The sequence below is a fragment of the Babylonia areolata genome, chromosome 1 (genome assembly GCF_041734735.1).
Source record: "Babylonia areolata isolate BAREFJ2019XMU chromosome 1, ASM4173473v1, whole genome shotgun sequence".
NCBI lineage: Eukaryota > Metazoa > Mollusca > Gastropoda > Neogastropoda > Buccinidae > Babylonia > Babylonia areolata.
In genome coordinates, this window is record NC_134876.1 from 1101517 (window position 1) to 1125516 (window position 24000).

General features: G+C 42.3%; 1 protein-coding gene across 1 annotated transcript in view; it reads left to right on the top strand.

The window, feature by feature from the left end:
- The window catches only part of LOC143290792 (uncharacterized), an 82432-nt gene that overhangs the window by 11771 nt on the left and 46661 nt on the right, over window positions 1–24000 (top strand). Inside the window, exon 2 of the mRNA XM_076600309.1 lies at window positions 4279–4375. The gene's annotated coding sequence lies outside the window, so the exon portion shown is untranslated. The remainder of the gene's footprint in view (window positions 1–4278; window positions 4376–24000) is intronic.

The following is a 24000-nucleotide window of genomic DNA, read 5'->3' on the forward strand; positions in this document are numbered from 1 at the left end:
CGGATATGACCATTCGTTCTCCAATATAACGTCTGTCCACGAAAATTAATGACTGCAAGTGAGTGTCAAAATGTGTGCGCAAATGCGCATGGCCGCTCGAACGTACACATACCACAAGCGTGCTCGCGTTCTGCGCGCTCACACACACACACACACACACACACACACACACACACACACTCACTCACTCACTCACTCACTCACACATGCGCACCGCACACACAAGCACGCATGAACGCTGATTGACAAAGTGTACACGAACGTGCCAGCAACGAGAATACTCATACCACCACCACGCCAGGAAACCCTTTCATGCAAAGAACACTGACGCCCGCCAGATCGATTCCACACACACACCACCTTTCGTCACGGAAACGGTCTCAAAGATTAATCACACACACAACTGCCTCAGAAACAGGGCAGAACAGAAAGGCAGCTGTCTACGTGTAAATCGTCGGTTTCAGGGCGGCTCTGGCGGCGTGGTTTTTTCTTTTGAGTGGATGGCTAACTCAAATTGCTCAAGAGCTGAGGGTGGTGGGAAGGGGTGCGTGTGTTGGTGGGTGCGGGGTGGGGGGAGTTGATGGGGGTGGTAATGGGCGGGTGGGGGTTGGGGTGGGGGGTGGGGGGGCGTGTGCTGTTTGTAGCAAAGAAGATGTATTGCCCACACCGTCGTTCACTTGATTACTTGTACTTGCCGGTTGGGTCGTCCAGGTGATTATACCCCAATTTGTATTCCAGTTGTCTGTTTCTTGTATTTTTTTAGATATGATATATACCCCCATCCCACCCCCAACACACACACACACACACACACACACACACAAACACACGCGCGCGCGCGCGCGCTTTTGTCATTCCTGACCTAAAAACAGAAAAATCATATTATTTAGGTAAGGTACATTCAACTTTTACAGCTGAATTGGTGGCCATCCTTATGGCTTTAAATCATCTTGTTGATATACCAATCATAGTAAGTAATATCCTATTTTGTGTTATTCTCAATCTGTTTTTTTTTTAAAATTGCTCCTTTTTGAGAATAATCAAAGAGAAGATTTATTGTTTGAAATTAGGTATTTATTGCACTCCCTATTTGTGAAGGGTACAAATGTTGATTTTTGTTGGATACCATCCCACACTGGATTCCTTTATAACGACCAAGCAGACAGGGCAGCAAAAAGGGGAGCAAAGAAGCATATAGATAGTATAAAAGTATATTGCCCATTGTCATACAAGGAAATAAGCAATATACTAGAAAGAGACTTTTATAGGTGCTTGAATTCAAGTTTAAAACCTCGTCAGTTAACTCTCTCAGACTTTGGTCCGATTCCCAGACCAATTCTGAGTTTAGCTCTCAGACTATTATCAGATTCATTACGGACCAAGTATTGTTCTAATGTCAAGTGTATATGCTTTAGTAACCTGACAATTAAGCATATCATTTTTGACTGTAGCTTGATGAAGCCTTATGTACACGAAAGTGTGTCTTCACATGTGACTGAGAACGTTGATTTTTTTACTTTTTGCATTCATTATCAGTTGTTTCGCTTGTCAGTTTAACGACTTCTCTTTTACGAAGTCCTTTAAGTAATTTCCTGTAATTGTATTTAGATTTTTTTTTTCAAATTTCACCCTCATTTCACCCTTATTTGCCCATTTTCCCCCAACCCTCCATTCATTCACATCTCCCACCCCTTCTAACCGATAATACTCAAATGTATTCATAAATGCTTTAACAAAATGTCTTCAATCACCGATATGTGTGACGGGACATTAAACAAAATTCCTACACACACACACACACACACACACACACACACACACACACACACGTTCCGATGCTTTATATTGCAGGGGTGGTCATAATCCAGAGCTGTGCTCCATTTCAATTTCCAACACATTAAAAGTTTGCTGTTTAGGTTTCAGGGGGATTTAGACTGTTGTTCCATGTTTCATGAAGGATCGAAAGTATTCTGTTGATATGAGGATTTAAGACGGGTTAAAATCCACGAACTGTGTGTATTATATATTCTACTGCTCTGTGAAAGTCTTCCAGATCTGCCGGAATATGAAGTATGAATTCTAGACACAGTGGATGTGAATTCACCACATCCTTCAAGACTGTACGACGCATGCAGCATCCAGGAGGAAGTACCGGCCAACACCGACAGCAGTGGAAGCCAAGTTGTACGGCACCCTGGAGGAGCTGCGATGGACGACAGCCTTCATCGAGGACACCGGGCTGCTCATCTAACGGGAGGAAGACACCGGGCTGCTCATCTAACGGGAGGCGAACGAGGAAGAAGAAGAAGAACTGCCTTCCCTTGCCGACTTCTTGACACAGTGGTTGTGAATTCACTGCCTTCCCTTGCCGACTTCTTGACACAGTGGATGTGAATTCACTGCCTTCCCTTGCCGACTTCTTGACACAGTGGATGTGAATTCACTGCCTTCCCTTGCCGACCTCTAGACACAGTGGGTGTGAATTCACTGCCTTCCCTTGCCGACCTCTAGACACAGTGGGTGTGAATTCACCGCCTTCCCTTGCCGACCTCTAGACACAGTGGGTGTGAATTCACCGCCTTCCCTTGCCGACCTCTAGACACAGTGGGTGTGAATTCACCGCCTTCCCTTGCCGACCTCTAGACGCAGTGGATGTGAATTCACCGCGTCGATGACCGTAAAAGTCTATTGGACCCCAAGCCTTAATTAACCCTGGACGAGCACATTGACATTTTGCTTTCTATATGTTTTCCGGGCAGTAGGATGTGGGGGTATTAGTTGAATCCTGATAACTTATGTTTTAAACAAAAAAATTCGGTTTTGTTGTACCAGTTAGGTTGTGTGCATAGCTATTTGTGTTTACTTTCAACGTGTTTTATAAAGTATTTATTCGGTCTTATTGTCGGGTGAGGATCGATATACAGAAAATGGTGTGGTTGGACTGGCTATGGGTCACTACAGAGCTGAGCGTTCTGACTCAGCGGGTCTTTAGGTACGTGGCCATTAGTCTGTGTCACGCCATGCTTGCTGCCTATCTCAGGTTTCTCCTCAAAATCTTCTTTCTCTCGGGACGGACCCGTTTAAAGCCTTGATTGACAGGTCTCGGCGGGCGTGTGTTTGGTGGGAAGGGTGGTTTGGAAAGGGTGGGGTGGGGCGGATGGGAGGAGGGGAGCGTGTGTGTGTGTGTGTGTGTGTGTGTGCTTGCTCTCTCTCTCTCTCTGTCTCTGTCTCTCTCTCTCTGTCTTTCTAAAATTTACATTATAAAGATTATTGTAATCTGTTGATGTGAAAATGTTACCCCCTTGTCAAAAGACTTTTGCAGGCAATGACAATAAAACATTTCAAGTTTCAAGTTTCTCTCTGTCTCTCTCTCTGTGTCTCTGTTATTGTTGACAATGTTAGGAGCCTGATGACTTATGAACATTAAACCATCTGGAATCTGGAATCTCTGTCTCTCTCTGTTTCTGTCTGTCTGTCTGTCTTGTTTCCTTCTGTCTTTCTTAATGAAGTGATTGGGGATCAGTTATCTACGGTGTGTTAGCACCTTTTGATTTGGCAACATTCGATTACAGTGTCGATGCTCTGTTATGCATAATTTCACACACTAATCACACACTGGTTAAAGCGTTGGACTTTCAATCTGAGGATCCCGGGTTCGAATCTCGGTAACGGCGCCTGGTGGGTAAGGGGTGGAGATTTTTCCGATCTCCCAGGTCAACATATGTGCAGACCAGCTACTGCCTGAACCCTCTTTCGTGTGTATACGCAAGCAGATGATCAAATACGCACGTTAAAGATCCTGTAATCCATGTCAGGGTTCGGTGGGTTATGGAAACAAGAACATTCCCAGCATGCACACCCCAGAAAACGGAGTATGGCTGCCTACACGGTGGGATAAAAATGGTCATACACGTAAAAGCCCACTCGTGTACATACGAGTGAACGTGGGAGTTGCAGCTCACGAACGAAGAAGAAGAATTGTCTGAGAATTAATTTTCCTGACGTTTGAAGCAAGAAATAGAGGAAAAGGAATGGATGAAGACCGTGCTGATACTGAAACCATGATGATGATGATGATTGTTGTTGTTGTTAGTGTTGTTCTTGTGATGGTGACATCATTGTTGTAGAATCGTTGTGTTGTTCTTGTGATGGTGACATCATTGTTGTAGAATCGTTTTGTTGCTCTTGTCGTTGCTGTTCGTTGTTTCTATCATACAAGTATTTTGAAGAGAAGAAAAAATAGTATGATTCTTATTTTGTCCATTTTGTCAATTTCAGAGGCTGTGTTTAACTGGATGTGGTGACAGTGACTCAGCTGTGTGATGACTGAGTGTTTCCTGTTGTGGATATTACCACCCTCCTTCTCGCAGCTCAGGTAAGTTGTGCTGGAAACGTTTTGTCTTGTTACGTATTGCCCTTTGTTTTCCCCTCTAATTGTATTTAGATTTTTTTTTTCAAATTTCACCCTCATTTGCCCAGTTTCCCCCAACTCTCCATTCATTCACATCTCCCACCCCTTCTCACCGATAATACTCAAATGTACATATAAATACTTTAATAAAATGCCTTCAATCACCGATATGTGTGACGGGACATTAAACAAAATTCCTCCTCCTCCTCCTTTTTTTGTGTTTTTTTTTTTTTTGACACGACAAATTTCTTTGTGTAAAATTCAGGCTTCTCTCTCTCTCTCTCTCTCTCTCGAAGAGAACGTGTCGCCACAGTGCAGCGCTACACTTTTGTTGCCGTGTTTTCTTTCTTTCTTTTCCACGTGCGCTCTCTCACGTGCGCTAAGGACATGACGCACATGGGACCTGAATTTATCGTCTCATCCGAAAAAATCTAGCACCCGAGAGCTAGTTGCATTGCTCGGACGGAAGAGCCTGGTATGGTCGTAAGCCGCTACTAACTGTGTGTAGTATGGAACTGACCAATGGCGTGGTTCGGTCAACGTAGGCATTTAGTCACGTGTAAGTGTCACAAAGTTAGAACCAAGCAACTGGCACCAGGCCACCACGCAAGGTCAATAAGTAGAGGTCTGAATTAAAAAAAAAAAATCCAGTTCATATATACAACTCGAACTCGTGGCCCGTCGCTGCCTTTGTCGGGTGCATTACCACAAGGCCACCACGTACCATGACTTCTGTGGTCTGCTGTGGTGTAGTGACAGCAGGTACGTTACCACAAGGCCACCACGTACCATGACTTCTGTGGTCTGCTGTGGTGTAGTGACAGCAGGTACGTTACCACAAGGCCACCACGTACCATGACTTCTGTGGTCTGCTGTGGTGCAGTGACAGTGGGTACGTTACCACAAGGCCACCACGTACCATGACTTCTGTGGTCTGCTGTGGTGCAGTGACAGTGGGTACGTTACCACAAGGCCACCACGTACCATGACTTCTGTGGTCTGCTGTGGTGGTGACAGTGGGTACGTTACCACAAGGCCACCACGTACCATGACTTCTGTGGTCTGCTGTGGTGTAGTGACAGTGGGTACGTTACCACAAGGCCACCACGCACCATGACTTCTGTGGTCTGCTGTGGTGTAGTGACAGTGGGTACGTTACCACAAGGCCACCACTGCACCATGACTTCTGTGGTCTGCTGTGGTGGTGACAGTGGGTACGGGCCAAAGGATGCCGGTGTATAATCCTCAAACTATCCCACCCTTAGCTTTTACACCTGGTCGTTCTGGGCTAGCTTCAAGAGATTCCTGGATTAATTGTGTCTTGTCAGAATCGACCACCCCCCGCCCCCTCCCTCACACACACACTCACAGCAAGTTGGAAACATAGATTCCGGGATTTTTCTGGCCTAGCCAGATTAGATCCCCGGGTCAAAAAACCAGGAAGGTACGAAGGCTGCTGCACCGGCATACGAGCAGTGGTCCGTGCAGACACAGTGTACGGCTTGTCAGTGTCTTTCTCTCCTCATGTCTGTTTCCTCTGGTGTTGAGTGTGCCCTCTACTCTCTCTCTCTCTCTTTCTCTTTGTCTGTCTGTCCGTCTGTTTGCCTACCTGTCTCTCTCTGTCTCTTCTGTCTTTATCTCTGTGTATGTGGGAGGAGGGGGTGTGGGCTGTGTGTGTGTGTGTGGGGGGGTGGGTGGGGGGGGGGGGGGGGGGGGGGGGGGGGGGTAAGTCACTGTGTGTGTGTGCGTGCATGCGTGCAAGAGTTTGCGTGTGTGTCTGTGTCTGTGTCTGTGTGTGTGTGTTGTAATTTGTATTCATCTGCTCAGTGCTTCAAGAAGACGGGTTCTGGGTATAAAAAAAGAAGAAATAACAGCACGTAGCGAAGGTACAGTACACGCACACAGGCAGTTGAAAAACCCCATCTGAAACACTTCACTCCAACACAAACATCGATATTCATCACCAGCAGTACCAAACAAAGACCAACTGGAACCGCCTTGTATAACGATATCAGTGGTGTGTGTGTGTGTGTGTGTGTGGGGGGGGGGTATATGTGTGTGTGTGTGCGTGCGTGCGTGCGTGTGTGGGTGTATTTGTGTGTGTGTGCGTGTGTGGGTGTATGTGTGTGTGTGTGCGTGCGCGCGCGCGTGTGTGTGTGTATGTGTGCGCGTGTGTGTGTGTGTGTGTTTGTGTGCGTGCGTGTGTTCGTGTGTGTATGTGTGCGTGTGTGTGTGTTTGTGTGTGTGTGTGTGTATGTGTGTGCGCGCGCGCGCGCGCGCGCGTGTGTGTGTGTGTGCGTGTGTGTGTGTGTGTGTGTGTGTGAAGTCAGGCACACCAGATGGTGACTGATAACCTGACGGTGCTCTTGGAGACCAACCCGTTCCACGTGTGCTGTGTTTGCCTTGTGGGTATCAGTGGCAGGACGCTTGCAGAATTCATGTCGCCTGATGAATATGCTGACGATGGATAAGCTATTGTGTGTGTGTGAGATAGGTTTATGGCATTCGGCTTTGCTGATCAAATCGGCTGGCCTCTGTTCTTTGTTTTATCATTTTTGCTCATATATATTTTTTCTTTTTTTTTTCTTTTTTTTCTACTGTTGTTGTTGGCGGGCAGGGGGTATAGGAGGATTTGATGGGATGGAGCAATCTAGACTAAATAAGATTAACTCAGTGGAGGATCTTGGTAGTCCGTCGCGTCTAATGATTATGTCTAAGTGCCCCTCAGTGTCGTATGGTGTGGACTTGCATAATATGGCTTTGGAGTTCCTGGTTTGGATCAATATGGGCATCCGCCTTGGAAACACACACGCGCGCGCGCACACACACACATACACACACACACACACACACACACACACACACACACACACACACACACCACGCATTTCAAGTGTGTTTTCGTCTGTTGCGTTTTTGACTCACTTGTGTAAACAAAGTGAGTCTACGTTTTAACCCGGTGTTCGGTTGTCTGTGTGTGTGTGTGTGTGTGTGTGTGTGTGTGTGTGTGTGTGTCCGTGGTAAACTTTAACATTGACATTTTCTCTGCAAATACTTTGTCAGTTGACACCAAATTAGGCATAAAAATAGGAAAAATTCAGTTCTTTCCAGTCATCTTGTTTAAAACAATATTGCACCTCTGGGATGGGCACAAAAAAAAAAAAAAAAAAAAAAGCCGAATTATATGCAAACTGCATTTACTGTTATATTTGTATTTTTTGTATTCTCTAAACTTGGCACTTTGATCTGATATTCTGACACAACAACAAGAACAGTCATTATTATCATTTTTTGTTCAAACAGGAACTTCTTTTGTTAAGCATGGAAGTTTTATTTATTTTGCAAACGTTTTTGGTGCAGATAGTAAAAAAGGGAAATTACTCTGTAATTAATGCTAGGGGACTTAATTTGCTTTAAACTGATCTTCCTCATCTTAAACATAACATTTTGAAATTATATTCAGTACATAAAAAGCTTGTGTGTTTTACTCTCAGTGTACAGGGCTTTCACTATGTTCATTCGCCCAAGTGGTCTTTTTCGGAAAATACTAAAATCAATACGACGAGTGGACTTTACAGATCTGTTGGCTGAGCCCAGAAGGTCATGGGCAAAAATCAATTGCGTACACATATTTATACACATTCAAAACGCGTGCTCATATTCTTCACGAACGCGAACGACGCCATTTTGTTTCGAGTTGTTGACCTGCCCGTTCAATCCTATATTCAATGGACAATACACGATAACATGTGATGGAAAGTTGGAGAAGGAGACCGTTAAATATTTATTCAGATAAAGATTTGTGAACGCCTCATCACTTACTGGATTATGCCCCAAACTGCCATAGAAATAGCCACAGAATCCGTCGGAATTCACAGTTAAAAATTGTAAACCATGCGAGTTAATACCCTGGAACTGATCACGATGAAACGAAAAAATTTCCAGTCTTGACTTTTCTCAAAATGAAGTCCTTTTCACTTCTTACGACGTTTAGAAGTACTTGTACTTGGCTCTACATGTTATTAGTTTAACAAAATACTAAATTTTCATATCAACTTTAAAACTATAAAACTAGAATAAACATAAAAGAGAAATTGAATCGACCGTGTCGTACTACATTCCCGGCGGGTGTAACTAAACTTGTACATCTATCTATATCTAGTAAAAACGGCTGAATGTTGCAGTGTGATTGCGGGGATAGCCATTAAAAGATTTTTATTTTATTTTATTTATTTATTTATTTTTTATATTTTTTATATTGCCCTTAAAGATTTTTTGAATGCCCAAGATACACCAGAATAATATGATTTAAACAGCGTTCTCACTGCGAATACCGCAATTGATTTATCGCCCTTTAAAAAAGTATGTTCAAATGTTAAATTTTAGAGCGTCAGTTAAGGAGCCACGATAGTGTAATGGATAAGGCAGTTTCTTCTCATCCGAACACGCGGGGTTCGAATCTGGTTAGGACTTTTTTTTTTTTTTTAAACGCGAAGCTTTATAATAACAAATACAGAACACATTTTAACGATTAGATTTTTTTTTTAAAAAGGGTATCACAAGTGAGTCTTGAAGGCCTTGCCTCTCTTGTTTTTCTTCTGAAAATGTGAGGTCTAAAACATATTGAAGCCGATTCGTTTGTTAACGGATCCCGAGATTGTAAAAATGGTAGAAATAAATGCAGTTAGACTGAACAATGGTGGCTCTCGTGTTTTGTTGATCCGAACCCAACTGGATGCATCAGAACTATATAAAAAAAAAAATCAATATTCTGTGTGACTCACCTTTTATCCAGTTGTGTTGATAACACCTGGTTCGTTGCAACGGTAGAGTGCTATGGCTCGTGACTCCGCTCAGGTGTGGATCGTATTTTACGGTTGCCAGCTTACCACTGCTTCGCTTGCCACATGTTGGCTTTGCCGTTTAGCATCCATTTCCTGCTGTTGACACAGCACAAGAGTTAAGAGCCGTCAAACACGCTGACAGCTTTATCAGTTTGTGCTCATACAATATGGATCGGCACACGACGGGATGTTCTGTCATATGCAGCGGCATGCGTAGAAATAATATCGGGCAGGCGGCACACACCAGTTAGGCACATGGACGGAGTATACAGTCACGCACGCACACACAAACACACACATGCATACACGCACGCTTGCACGCACTCCTTCTGACCTCCCACACTGCCACACGCACGCACGCACGCACCCCCCCCCCCCCCCCCCACACACACACACACACCAGTGCAGTGAAAATCTTAGTCATCAGTGTGGCATGTTCCATCTTGCTTTGTTTTATTCAGTATAAATTTTTCTCATCTTTCGTTTGTTTCACTTTTCTAATTTTCTTCATTTGTTTCTCTTTTGTATGAATTTGTCATTTTCCCGCACACCGTAAGCGACGGGCTGATAAGTGCGTGCGCAGAAAGGTTCACTCGCGCGCGCGCGCTCATACACACACGATCACCCACGCACGGACGTACGCACGCGCATGCACATTGGCACGCGCGCGTGCACACACACACACACACACACACACACACACACACACACACACATCAATACCTGCTCGCGACGCATTAATAGCTATGGCAGAGAAGAGCACAGTGTCACTTGCAGGTGCGTCGTCACACAAATCTGCCCCAACCCGACACCATCCGATCCACCAATCAGTCACCTGCACATCTGTTGGAGGACTGATGTGTAGTTCTCTCTCTCGCACATACACGATACATAGCAGAGTTGATGGTTTTCATTCAGCACGTGTGTTTAATTAATGGGAAACGTATCATTTATGAGATGCAGCAGTGTGACACACACGTGTCCGCTAGTTGTGCTAAAGATTGATTGATTGATATGTATACTTATATACCGCCTATCCTCGGTCGGAGACCAAGCTCTGAGTGCTTTACAAACACGGGGTCATGTACACAATAGGCTGCCTACCTGGGTAGAGCCGACTGACGGCTGCCATTGGGCGCTCATCATTCGTTTCCTGTGTCATTCCATCAGATTTCATGCACGTACACATACACGCTCAGACAGACATGTAACATTTTACGTGTATGACCATTTTGTTTATTTACCCCGCCATCTAGGCAGCCAAACTCCGTTTTCGGGGGTGTGCATGCTGGGTATGTTCTTGTTTCCATGACCCACCGAAAGCTGACATGGATTACAGGATCTTTAACGTGCTTATTTGATCTTCTGCGTACGTATACACACGAAGGGGATTCAGGCACTAGCAGGTCTGCACATATGTTGACCTGGGAGATCGGAAAAACCTCCACCCTTTACCCACCAGGCGCCGTCACCGAGATTCGAACCCGGGACCCTCAGATTGAAAGTCCAACGCTTTAACCACTCAGCTGTTGCGCTGAGATCTTTTCTTTTCTTTCTTTTTTCTTGTTTCACTGCTTGTCTGTCTGTCTGTCGTCTTCTCAGTCTGCCTACATATTTACCTGCCTGTTAAGAAACATTTTGCTTTTGTTGTTGTTGGTTATCTGGCTATACCCGTAGGAAATGAGTCACGTGGATTGTCTTTTTTCCCGCCCTTCTTTCTTGTAGGAATTACTGCATATGTTTTAATGGTGTCTTTGTTGGAACAAACAGAGAGGGCAGTAGAGTGAACGTTTATCGTTTGTTCGTTTATTTACTTGCTATTCCGTAACAGACAAAGAGATCAACAGATACGTATGTTTGCCTTGGTATTAATGGTGTGTATTTGTTCGTTCATGTAGCTAAATACATTGCTTTGGTATTAAGTCATGTATCTGTTCGTTCACGTATATATATATATATATATATATATATATAAGTGTGTGTGTGTGTATACGAGGAAAGGTAAGACTGCGAATATAAGTTATGAAATTTCGCAGAAGGAATCGATAAAAGAGAAAACTAGGTAATCAGCGTTGATTGTTTCTTTTTCTCTCTTTCTTTCTTTCTTTTCTTCTCCTTTCTTCTTTCTTTCTTTCCTTCTTTCTTCCTTCTTCTTTCTCCCTTCATCTTTCTTTCTTCCTTCCATTCCTTGTCTTTCTTTCTTTCTTTCCTTCTTCTTTCTGCTTTCTTTTTTCTTTCTTCCTTCTTTCTTTCTTTTTCTTTCTTTCTTTCCTTCTTCATTCTTTCTTTTTTCTTCCTTCCTTCTTTTCTTTTTCTTTCTTCTTTATTTCATATGTTTCGTTTCAGTAGTTCATCGGTTTATTGTGAACAGTTATCTATGTATGTGTTCCATTATAAAAATCATGCTAATGGATTGTATGTATATACACAATAAGTTATGGTTATGCTTGCTGTGCATAAGATTTTTGATATATACTTTCTTTCTTTGTAAGAAATACTCTGTTCTTAGTTTTGGTGCTTGAACTGTCCTTCTTCAACAGATTCATTCATTCTTTCTTTTACTCATTCTATCTTTCTAAAAACTTGAGATGACGTTATTGTTTTTTTGTTTTTTTTTGTTTGTTTGTTTGTTTTTTTTCAGATGCTGAATTCGCTTTTAAAAAATTCTTTATCATCCACCTATCCAGATTTGATTTTGAACTAAACTTCAGAGAAACGAAAATAGAACAATAAGATTGTTTTGTTCTTATAATGTTTCGAAAATGAAACAGTCTGTTTTGACCTTATAATGTTAACAAACACACGCACATAAAAAAAGGGAAAATAATTTGTTTTGTCCTTGTTATCTTAAAGAAAGTTAACAAGTGGTCAGAGAAAAAAAAAAGAAAAGAACATATTAGGAAATATATAGGGGAGAAACAGAGAGGGGTAGGAGGGGTTGGCATGAGCAAACTTACAGTTTTGAGGGCACAGGCAGCCTAGGTGCAATGTTTGCGTCACACACACACACACACACACACACACACACACACCACCACCACCACACGCACGTGCACGCGCACAGACACACGTCAGAAAGTGTGAGAGGGTGTTTGTGGAGACAGTGAGTACAGAAGAGTTTGTAATGTGAAAGTTTAAGAAGATAGTATTGAGGAAATGAGCAAATCAGAACTGCGGCCCTTTCAGCGTAGGTGAATGAGGTAAAGGCTGTTAGCTGTGCATGGGATTGGTGGGGGGGGGGGGGGGAATGAGGAAGAAAATGATGAGAGACAGCCCTCCGTTGTATGGCTGCCCGTGCGGTCTCCACTCTACCGACAGAGAGAGGCACACACACACACACACACACACACACACACACACACACACACATTATATATATAGAGAGAGAGAGAGAGAGAGAGAGAGGGGGGGGTGGCGGGGGGAGGGGCGGCAGGGAGGAAGGGAGGGGAACACGTGTGGGAGGAAACGCTTGCTGGAACTAATCAGTGTTTTAGAAAAAGAGATCGAAGGAGAAGGGAAAGCAGTGTGTATCTGTTTAACACGTGCACTCAATGAGGGAGATGATGAGAAAAACGAACCACTGTGTCCAAAGAGTGTTGTGAGTTTTGCTAATGAAGCGGCCGCGCCTTCAGATGGGAGCTTGTGTGGAGAAAAACGAAAAAAGAAAAAAAAGAAAAGAAAAAGAAAGCAAGGAAAACAGGGAGCTAGAAGATCACTAACGTTCACGGATATGGATGAACTGATTTCCAAGCCTTTGCTGATCCAGTACCTGGGTGTCGGTGTCACGCTTTAGTATTCTTGTCCCCAAACAGTGCAGAGGTGGAGGGATGTGACGACTGGTGCAGTGTATGAAGAATGATCCTTTTCCTCGTCGGCCCGTGGCAGTATTGAATGCCTTTATGACAGTCAGTCGTTTCCGACTACGACCGTCAAGACAGCAGAGGAGGCAAATGCTGTCCCGACTATCAGGGCTATAATTTGATACTGATGAAAAGTGTCTTGCCCAAGTTACATAACCACTCTCTGTCTGTCAGTCATGAAGTATTTAGGACAGTCGGCGTTGGGATGGTTCCCAAAAGGCTAACTAGTCCCCAAGACTGCAGCACTAAGAGCCCGTGCAAACTTGCATCCAGGTTAAGAGTCACCGTCCTTCACAAAAGACTAAATAAGCTGTCAGTGACTTCCTATTGCAGTGGAAAAGGCATTAATCAGACAGCTCTCACTTTGCTGTTGGCCCAACTGTAAGCTTCTGTCAGTTTCTGATATAAGCCGAGCGTTGAGCCGGCATGGTGTGAGTATGCTCGTCAGTGAAGGGCTGTTGCTCAACTGAGATCAGATTGAGCTTACAGGGTGCCGATCACAAAGCTTTATCTGGACTTCTTCCGTTGGGGACTGCATTGCTTTTGTTCAGCAGAAATCGATCTCTTCGCTTGAAAATGAGCAGTATGTAGTTCTTGAACTTCTGATTCAGCCCACATTGATTTCATTTCACCAAGATTCGGCATCGAGGGGTTAATGGCGAAAGTTGTGTCACATCAGTTCAAAAAGCCGTACAACGATCTCTGCTTCACGGAGTGTGCCCATAGCATGACAGTCAATCAGGCATGTGGGTGTGTTGGTAAACTGTACATAATTCTATTAGTGCATAAATGGTCTTTCTTTATGCAAAAACAGTACTTGTTTAATCTTTATGCTGACTTTCACCCGGCCTGTGATGTGTGATGATGCTTCTTTAAAAGTATAATGTTTTAGATTTGTTTTCTGACTGCAACAGAGGTGACCAAAAATAATTTTCTTGTTTTAGGTTGAACGATAAAGACATAATGTTATAATTATCATGTCGCATACTATACTTCCTGCTTCAGTTCTGAAAAAAAAAATAGCAAAGTAATTCAAACTAGCAGTTCAATTTATGCCACAGAGGCGCAGGCATTGATGATGGTCCGCCTTTTGTCTTGCAGTCTGAGGGCAAAGTTTTGATGTCAGGATTAATAACCTGCATGTGTGTACCACACACTTGTGATTTGGATACCTGGTTCACCCCTGTGTGTGAAACAAACCTGCATGTGTATACCACACGCTCGTGATTTGGATACCAGGTTCATCCCTTTGTATGAAATAAACCACGCGCTTGTGATTTGGTTACCTGGTTCATCCCCGTGTATGAAATAAACCACACGCTTGTGATTTGGTTACCTGGTTCATACCTGTGTATGAAATAAACCACACGCTTGTGATTTGGATACCTGGTTCATACATGTGTATGAAACAAACCACACGCTTGTGATTTGGTTACCTGGTTCATACCTGTGTATGAAACAAACCACACGCTTGTGATTTGGTTACCTGGTTCATTCATACCTGTGTATGAAACAAACCACACGCTTGTGATTTGGTTACCTGGTTCATACCTGTGTATGAAATAAACCACACGCTTGTGATTTGGTTACCTGGTTCATACCTGTGTATGAAATAAACCACACGCTTGTGATTTGGTTACCTGGTTCATACCTGTGTATGAAACAAACCACACGCTTGTGATTTGGTTACCTGGTTCATACCTGTGTATGAAATAAACCACACGCTTGTGATTTGGTTACCTGGTTCATACCTGTGTATGAAACAAACCACACGCTTGAGATTTGGTTACCTGGTTCATACCGGTGTATGAAATAAACCACACGCTAGTGATTTGGATACCTGGTTCATACCTGTGTATGAAATAAACCACACGCTTGTGATTTGGTTACCTGGTTCATACCTGTGTATGAAATAAACCACACGCTTGTGATTTGGTTACCTGGTTCATACATGTGTATGAAACAAACCACACGCTTGTGATTTGGTTACCTGGTTCATACCTGTGTATGAAATAAACCACACGCTTGTGATTTGGTTACCTGGTTCATACCTGTGTATGAAACAAACCACACGCTTGTGATTTGGTTACCTGGTTCATACCTGTGTATGAAACAAACCACACGCTTGTGATTTGGTTACCTGGTTCATACCTGTGTATGAAACAAACCACACGCTTGTGATTTGGTTACCTGGTTCATACCTGTGTATGAAACAAACCACACGCTTGTGATTTGGTTACCTGGTTCATACCTGTGTATGAAACAAACCACACGCTTGTGATTTGGTTACCTGGTTCATCCCTGTGTATGAAACAAACTACACGCTTGTGATTTGGTTACCTGGTTCATCCCTGTGTATGAAACAAACCACACGCTTGTGATTTGGTTACCTGGTTCATCCCTGTGTATGAAACAAACTACACGCTTGTGATTTGGTTACCTGGTTCATCCCTGTGTATGAAACAAACCACACGCTTGTGATTTGGTTACCTGGTTCATCCCTGTGTATGAAACAAACCACACGCTTGTGATTTGGTTACCTGGTTCATCCCTGTGTATGAAACAAACACGGAGAGGAAGGGAAGAGGGATGCTCAACACCTTCATTACTCTACCGTATTACAAGAACACTGTTTCCTTTCTGTTACAGGAGGGAAAATCAGACAGACAGACAGATAGAGAGAGAGAGAGAGAGAGAGAGAGAGAGTGTGTGTGTGTGTGTGTGTGTGCAAATCCTGTTGAGTCTTCGAGTCCTTCAATATCACAAAAGGACAGTGGGCGTGTCTAGTGATAACGCGTTCCCCTAAATCAAGACAGAGAAAGGGTGGTGGGAAGTGTGGTGGGAAGTGTGTGATTCCACGCTGAGTCTCCTGTGTTTCCCAAACAGGATCAAGCGGGAAGGGAAGCAGCCCACATCTTTTAATCACGTGCACTCAGCGACAGAGATCACACAGAAAACGAACTTCCCCGACCTTACCTGTTGTGTGTTTGGTGATGGAGTGGGCTTACCCTGCAGCTGCAATACCTGGAGCCTGGTGGAGGGTGGGGGGAGGGGAAGAACCAGGTGGGGAAGCCAGCCCATTGCTGTCTCGCTGACCCAGTTTCTGAAAGGGGGTGTCAGCCTTGATGGGTTCTTACCCCTTACAGAGGGAGGAGCAGGTGCTGAGGTGATGTCATCTGTGAAAACGTGGCTCAGGCCTCGCTCAGGTATATGTGTTTGTGTGTGTGTGTGTGCGTGCGCGCGTGTGTGTCATTTTCAGTGACACAGCCTCCCCCTCTATCTACCTTTACTTCAGATGCAAAATACACTTCTTGTTAAACAGTTACCAGTGTGTTTCAAAAATACATCGTTATAAGGAAACAAGCACACGCTGTATGCAGGTTTAAAAAAAAAAGTTTATCTGGTTCAGACCCCAGAGGACAAGCAGCCTGCCGTTCTATCTGGATCCAGAGGACAAGCTGCCTGCCGTTCTATCTGGATGCAGTGATTGAGTCACGATTGGGGTGTACCGTCATACGCAGTGCACGTGCAGTCCTCACGCTTGGGAGATAGGAATTCTGGTGCTGTTGAAAGCTTGTGGAGGAAGAGCACACACACACACACACACACACACACACACACACACACACACACACACACACACACAGGAGATAACAACAGACGCTGACGGGAGGAAAGGAGTGCTGAATCCTGCCTCGCTAATCCAGTGCCGAAAACAGGTTCCAGACATCACCAGTGTTCTCACCTGACGCTGTGGAAATGTAGAGAGGTGGGCAGATGGTGTAAATGCGCGTAATGTGGCCCTAGCTAAGCCTAAGCCCAGATCTGTTCCCCGACGTCCAATTTTCTTCCCATTCCCCTCACACACCCATCTTCCACAGCACACCGTAAGCCTGTTTAAGCTTGTCAGAGACGGGGCGTCAGCGAGGAAATGTCGGTTTTCGGAGCGACGACCGTCTGTCCCGATGTTATCGTGCTCAGCGAGGAGGAGTCTTGACGTGCAGCCAGCGGCGTTCCCAATATACACACAGGTTTCAACGCTTGTCTTGCAACATACCTCCCCCTTCCTTATCTACGTGTCACTTTTAAGGTAGGAAAACAACAAAAAAAGAAACCAACAACGTAAGCGTGGGAGACGTCCCACTGACGAACAATGCGGATACCTCGTTTATGAATGGAAAGCCACCTCCTCCATGCCCACCCCAGGCATTAGAAATGTTTAAAGTTCATCCTTCACTGCACTCCCAGTAGCTCATAATATATAAGAGCAAAAGGTTAATTCATGTTATTACTTTTCTCAGCTCTACCGATTCTGTGTTGACCAGTGATTAGGCGAATACAGATGATTAATATTATATATATATATATATATATATATATAGATAGATAGATAGATAGATAGATAGATATTCTGCAACGATGTTCAATTCAGAATATGTTTGGCGTTCCGCCGAAATTCAATTATTCCAGTTTCAGAATCATGCATCAATCCATCTCTCCAACACGACACCCCCCCCCCCCCCTCCTCCCCAAGTAACAGAGGAAAGCCCAAAGCTGCCGAACCCACACTCAGAACATTTGACAGAAAGACAGACAAACGGATACACACACACACACACACACACACACACACACACACACACACACACACACACACATATATATATATATATATATATATATATATATATATACACACACACACATAGATGGACGGACGGACTAACCAATTGATGGATATGCCGAAGTTGTTGTGTGTACGTGCGCTTGCTTTGCGTACATATCTTCGGCCACTGGAGCGGAAACAACAACAATAACAGCAGCAACGTATACCAGATCATGTTAGTGGACAGCAAAACTACCCAAGGCGATTCTGACCCTCTGCTGAAGGAGTGCGGCGGTAATTGTGTGTGCCACGTACCTTGCTGAAGCAAGCGGGGGGGCAGGGTTTCACTCTTGGGTGCTTAGGGGGGAGGAGGTGGGGGGGGGGGCACGTGTTTGGGGAGCCGTCTTCAGGCTCCATGGCTTTGAAAACAGCGCTGAGTAAGACAGAGGGGGGGGGGGGGGAGGAAGGGAAGGGCTGTTGAAGGGAGGAAGGTAATGAGGACGGAGGGGGGGGGGGGGACACTGAGGAAGAGGGGATTATAACTTGTTTTCAGGTTTTCTGCTCCAGATGTTGCCGTCTGCTTTTCTCTTCCTAATAGAAAGTAAACACACGCGCGCACGAGTGTTTGTGTGTGTGTGTGTATGTGCGTGCGCGCGCGTGCGCTTGTGTGTGTGTGTGTGTGTTGGGGGTGGATGGAGAGAGGAAAAGAACTGTTTATTGGGGGAATAAAGGAATGAGCTCCTTGGGCTTGTTTTGATCCTGCCGTCACAGAAAGAAAAAGAGAGAACTCACAACTCAGAACGTTTTTTTTCTTCAAGGATTTTAAATTTAGGCAAGGCCCATTCTTCACACCTGTCCTTTTTTTTTTTTTTTTTTTTTTTTTTTTTTTTTTTTTTTTTTTTCCCGGACTTTCTTGGGTCGACCACCGTTTTATTATATATGTATAAATTCATTATGACATTCAGAATAGATGAGAAAAAATGTGAACATAAACAATAACAGATATAAGTGATTATGTTGATATATATACCTACATATATACACACACACATATATATGTATACACAAACATAGATACACACATATATATATATGCATACACACACATACACACACATATACATATACATACACATACATATATATATATATATATGTATATATATATACACATACACACACATATACATACATACACATGCATATATAGTTCATTACACAATCAAACACATGAATCATTTTATGGTTTTTAGTGACAATATATAAAGTCACAGACACAAACACATACACCGAAACATAAGAACACGCGCACGCACGCTCGCACGCACGCACACACACACACACACACACACACACACGTTTTGCTATGTCATTCATCTTTATGCTGAGTGCAGAGCTGCAGTCATTTCTAGCCCAGCCATGTTACCATTGTCTTCTACGTTCGTTGACACCCCCCCCCCTTTTTTTTTCCCCTATCGCTGTATCTTCATACTATTACACATCACATTACTGTTACAAAGACCTCTCTGATCGCTGTATCTTCATACGTTTACACATCACGTCACTATTACAAAGACATCTCTGATCGCCGTTTGTTTTTGTTTGGGTTTTTTTGGTTTTTTCTTCCCCCCCTCCCCCCCTATTCTTCTCCCCCTTTCCTATCTCTTACTGCCTCACATGAACTTGTTCATGGGAAAGAGAAAAAAGGAAAGAAGAAGAATAATCAATAGCCAACCGAAAAAATCCCCACACAACAAAACAAAACAAAACAAAATAAAAGGGACAAATAAATGAACGAACATACATACGTATACATACCTACATGTCTGTCTGATTTATATACATGTACATTTCGTTGCATCATTTTAAATGTATGGTTACCTCAGGGTTTTATGTGCTCGCTTCTGTACATGTGTGTGCGTGCTTGCGTGTTTGATTTCATGATGACATTGGAGTTCAATATTAAATATTCCAAACCATACACATAGCCTTGTCCCACACACATTTCTACTAAGACAGCCGCTGCCATCCCCCTTCTTCCCACCTCTTCCCTTGTCGTTTAAATCGTAATCAGCACTTCCCTTTCTATGTAAATCTGTTTAATGCATTTATATGTTTCTGTATTTCATTTCTTGTTCAAAGATTAAAGATATTGGCATGGCTGTCTTTGTCTTTTTATAGATACTAATGCACATTTTCCCTATCAATATTATATGATTGACCTTTTGAATGATAATATTATTGCATTTAAATTTGTCTGATCGTTTCACTCCAAAGAGGACTTCGTGCACACTCAATTCTAGTCTGACGCCAACTGCTCCAACTATACAAAATTCTATGTGTTTCCAGAATAATTTCACTGGTGGGCATTTGTAGAAGAAATGTTCTATGTAATCAACTTCGTCTACGCAGATTGAACATTTATTGTTTTCCATTATTTCCATTTTATGCAATAGAATATTAGTTGGATATATGTTGTGCAATATTTTCCATTGTAGTTCTTTTAATCTGGTTTCTTTAGTTGATGAAGAGGGCAGTAACCAGTAGTAATGATCAATTTCAACGTTAAGTTTTCTAAGCCAGAAGTGGTAGGCACATGGTTTTACTTCATCTTTCTTTGATTTTTTCATTCTTTGGGATATGAATTTTAGCTTTGTACAGAACACTTTAAGGTCGTCAACTGTGTCATAATTGACAGTTTCTTTTATGTCACCCATCCATTGCTTCCACTGGTGAGGAATAGCATTTGATAAAGCATTATATTCGAAAATAAAAGATGGCTGGTTTTCCCCCAATTTCTCTATAATTTCTTGCAAGTTATTCATCCTTTTTTCTTGTATGTTAATGACATCTCTTACTCTTTCTATTCCTGCAGTCTTCCACGAGGGAAAGAATAAAGAGTTATGCTTGTATTGGATTAAGTTATTGTTCCATAACAGTTGGACACTAAAGTTGTTCTTGTCAATGTCTGATTCCTTTTTTAGATATTTGTGTGTTAAATGTGTTCGTAATACATTATGCCAAAATATATTTTGTATTTTTGACAGTGCTTTTAAATTGCTGGGTCTGCAGTTTATGTCAAATGCCCCAAGCTTGCTTGCAAGTTTTCCAAAGTGCCACCTTGGAATATATGTCCAGTTTTCATTTTCTGAAGCAAAAAGTTTCCCTGCCCATTGCAAGTAAAAACATTCCTGGACTTTGTGAACATTTACCATATTCAGTCCACCCTGGGAAACTTCTGCTTCCATTATTGTCCTCTTAACTTTCTCAAAGGCCTTTCTGTTGGACCTTCTGCGTTGCCAAACAAATTTATACAATGTTCTATTTATTTCAGAAAGTACACAGTCTTGTAGTCCTATTGCTTGCATTATGTATATAAATTGACTTAGCAGAAATGTTTTAATGATAATGATCTTTCCATGGATGCTCAAGTCTCGTTTGCTCCATGTACCTATTAATTTATTCATCGTAGATATTCTACCTAGCCAGTTGTCTTCTATGCTTGATGCCGGACTGGAGTTGTTAAAGTGTATTCCTAATATTTTTATTTTGTCTGTCAACTCAAAAGGCAGATTACTTTCTCTGTGTTCTATATGTCCTATCTTCATAGCTTTTGTTTTTTGAGCATTTAAATACAGCCCAGAAAAACATGAAAAATCGTTGATTATGTCCACTGCCTTGTTCATATCATCACAATTGTTTAGAAAAAGTGTCGTGTCGTCGGCTAATTGTTTTATTTTTAGTGTTTTGTGTTCACTGTTTTGTGTAGGAAGTGTAACCCCGGTGATGTTGCTATTCCTAATTTTTATTGCTAACAATTCTACTCCCAATATAAAGGCTAATGGTGAAAAGGGACAACCCTGTCTGATTCCACATTTTAACATAAAAGGTGCTGATATCCATCCCCCATGATTGATACTACTAAATGTATCTTTAAACATAACTGTAACCCACTGTATAAACTGTTTACCAAACCCAAATATATTTAATGTTTCTAGCATATATCTTTTAGAAATGGTATCGAATGCCTTTTGATAATCTAAAGCTAAGAGATAGCCAGTTTTGTTTGTTTCTTTCAAATATTCTATGACGTCATCAATTGTTCTTATAACTGTAGATATGCTTCTACCTTTAAGATATCCCACTTGATCTTGGTTAATCAATTTATCCACTACACAGCTTAATCTTCTTGCTAATGTTTTTGCCATTATTTTATAATCAGTGTTTGTAAGGGTAATAGGACGCCAGTTATTTAGTTTATCACGTGCCAAGTCTTTTCCTTTGTGCAGTAAGATAATAATACCTTGTTTTTGTGTGTACGACATGTCATTCTTGTCAAAAGCTTCATTGTAGGATTCAGTTACCAGCACTTTCAATCGATTCCAGAAATATTTCATGAATTCTACCGTAATACCATCACTGCCAGGAGCAGACCCATTTTTCATTGATTTTAAAGCTAATCCTGTTTCTTCAACATTCATCAAACCTTCACAATTTGACGACTCTTCATTATTCAAGCGCGGGAAATTTTCATCTTTTACGAACCTGTGAATTTCTTCGTTAATGTTATCATCTGTGTTTGATATTCTACCATATAAAGAGGAGTAGTATCTTGTTTGTTCTTTCAAAACTTCTGACTGGTTTGTTACAATCTGTCCAATTTCATTCCTAACATGTGTCATGATGTTGTTGTTTGCTCTGGTTTTCTCTAAGCCTAAAAAGTATCGCGTGTTCTTTTCTCCTTCTTCAACCCATTTAGTTCTTGCTCTAATTTGTGCTCCCCTTGCCTTTACTAATGAGATAATCTCCAGTCTGCTTTTAGTTTGAGCTAGCTCTGACTGGAGGTCTAGATTGGTCGGATCTTCTGTACACATTTTTTCCAGCCGCTGCAACTGTATCTGCAAATCTAGCATTTCGTTTTTTCTTTTCTGTGCCTTTGTTTTGCCGTATTCAATACAAAAATTCTTGATATTTATTTTACAAAGTTCCCATTTGTCTTGTGCATTCAATTCACTTTCATTTGTCAACCATGTGTCTAATTTGTGGTTCATTTGTTGTGTAAAGTTGGTGTCAAACAGGAACGAGTTGTTAAATCTCCAGTAGCCTGGCCCTCTTTCAAACACACAGTTATTGATTTCTAAAAGAAGAGCTCTGTGATCTGTATTGGGAACTGATAATATTTGACAAGAAACGCAATCATTGACTATGTTTTCATTTGCAAAGCAGTAATCCAACCGTCGAGCAATAAATGGATTATATCTACTCCATGTGTATTCCTTTTCTGTTTTGTGGAGTAATCTCCAAACATCAACAAGGTTCAGCTTATTCACTAGAGTATGAAAATGATCAATATCCCTGTGACAGTGAGGCCCCCCTGACACTATATCTAAACCATTGTTCATGACACAGTTGAAATCCCCAAGAATTATTATTTTCTTGTCACTATAATTGGTGAGGACAGAGTGCATCCAATGGAAATATTTTATTTTATCTGCGCTATCGTTTGGAGCATAAACGTTAACAAGGATGAAGTCATGCTCTGATGACTGAACGGACAAAATGATTGTTCGATCATATGTTTTTTCCAGTGTTACTTCTCCCTTGAATTTGTTTGATACTAGCACGACCTCTCCTCTTCCATGATTTGTGCCCTTGTTAAAAAACAGCTTCCCACCCCATTGTTTTTCCCACAGTAATGCTTCAACGCTGCTTATGTGCGTTTCTTGTAAACATATAATATCATATTTGTGTTGTTTAAAATTTGAAAACATAGCTGTTCGTTTTAACTTATTTTTTAAACCCCTAGTATTCAGAGAATATAGGCGTATACCCCCCATTACTTTTAATTGATGGTGTTTAATGCTAGCATTTTTCTATAGTACGTACTGTCATAACTGTCATTGTTATTGTCATTATGATCATCGCTATGGTGTTAGTGTTACTGTTATCATGCGTAAAGTAATCAAGATTAACATTTACATTAGTTAATTCTTTAGTGTGTTTAACATAATTGGGTATTGCAACTGCAATGTCCATGGGCAAGGCAATGTTCGTAACCGGCACTGGCAAGATCCAGAGTCACACTGCGCCTTTCAAGTAACACAGGTGTCGTTCATCTTATCCTCGTCCTCCCCCTCCGCGACATATGGTGCTGGCTCATCATCTTCCTGCCGTGGATATTTGTCACACTGCTGTGGTGGTGTGGAGTCTTTTGACCGTGGGCGTTTTGCAGAGGCAGATCTGGAAGTGTTTCTTTTGAAGTTCAGTTTCGTTTGGTTC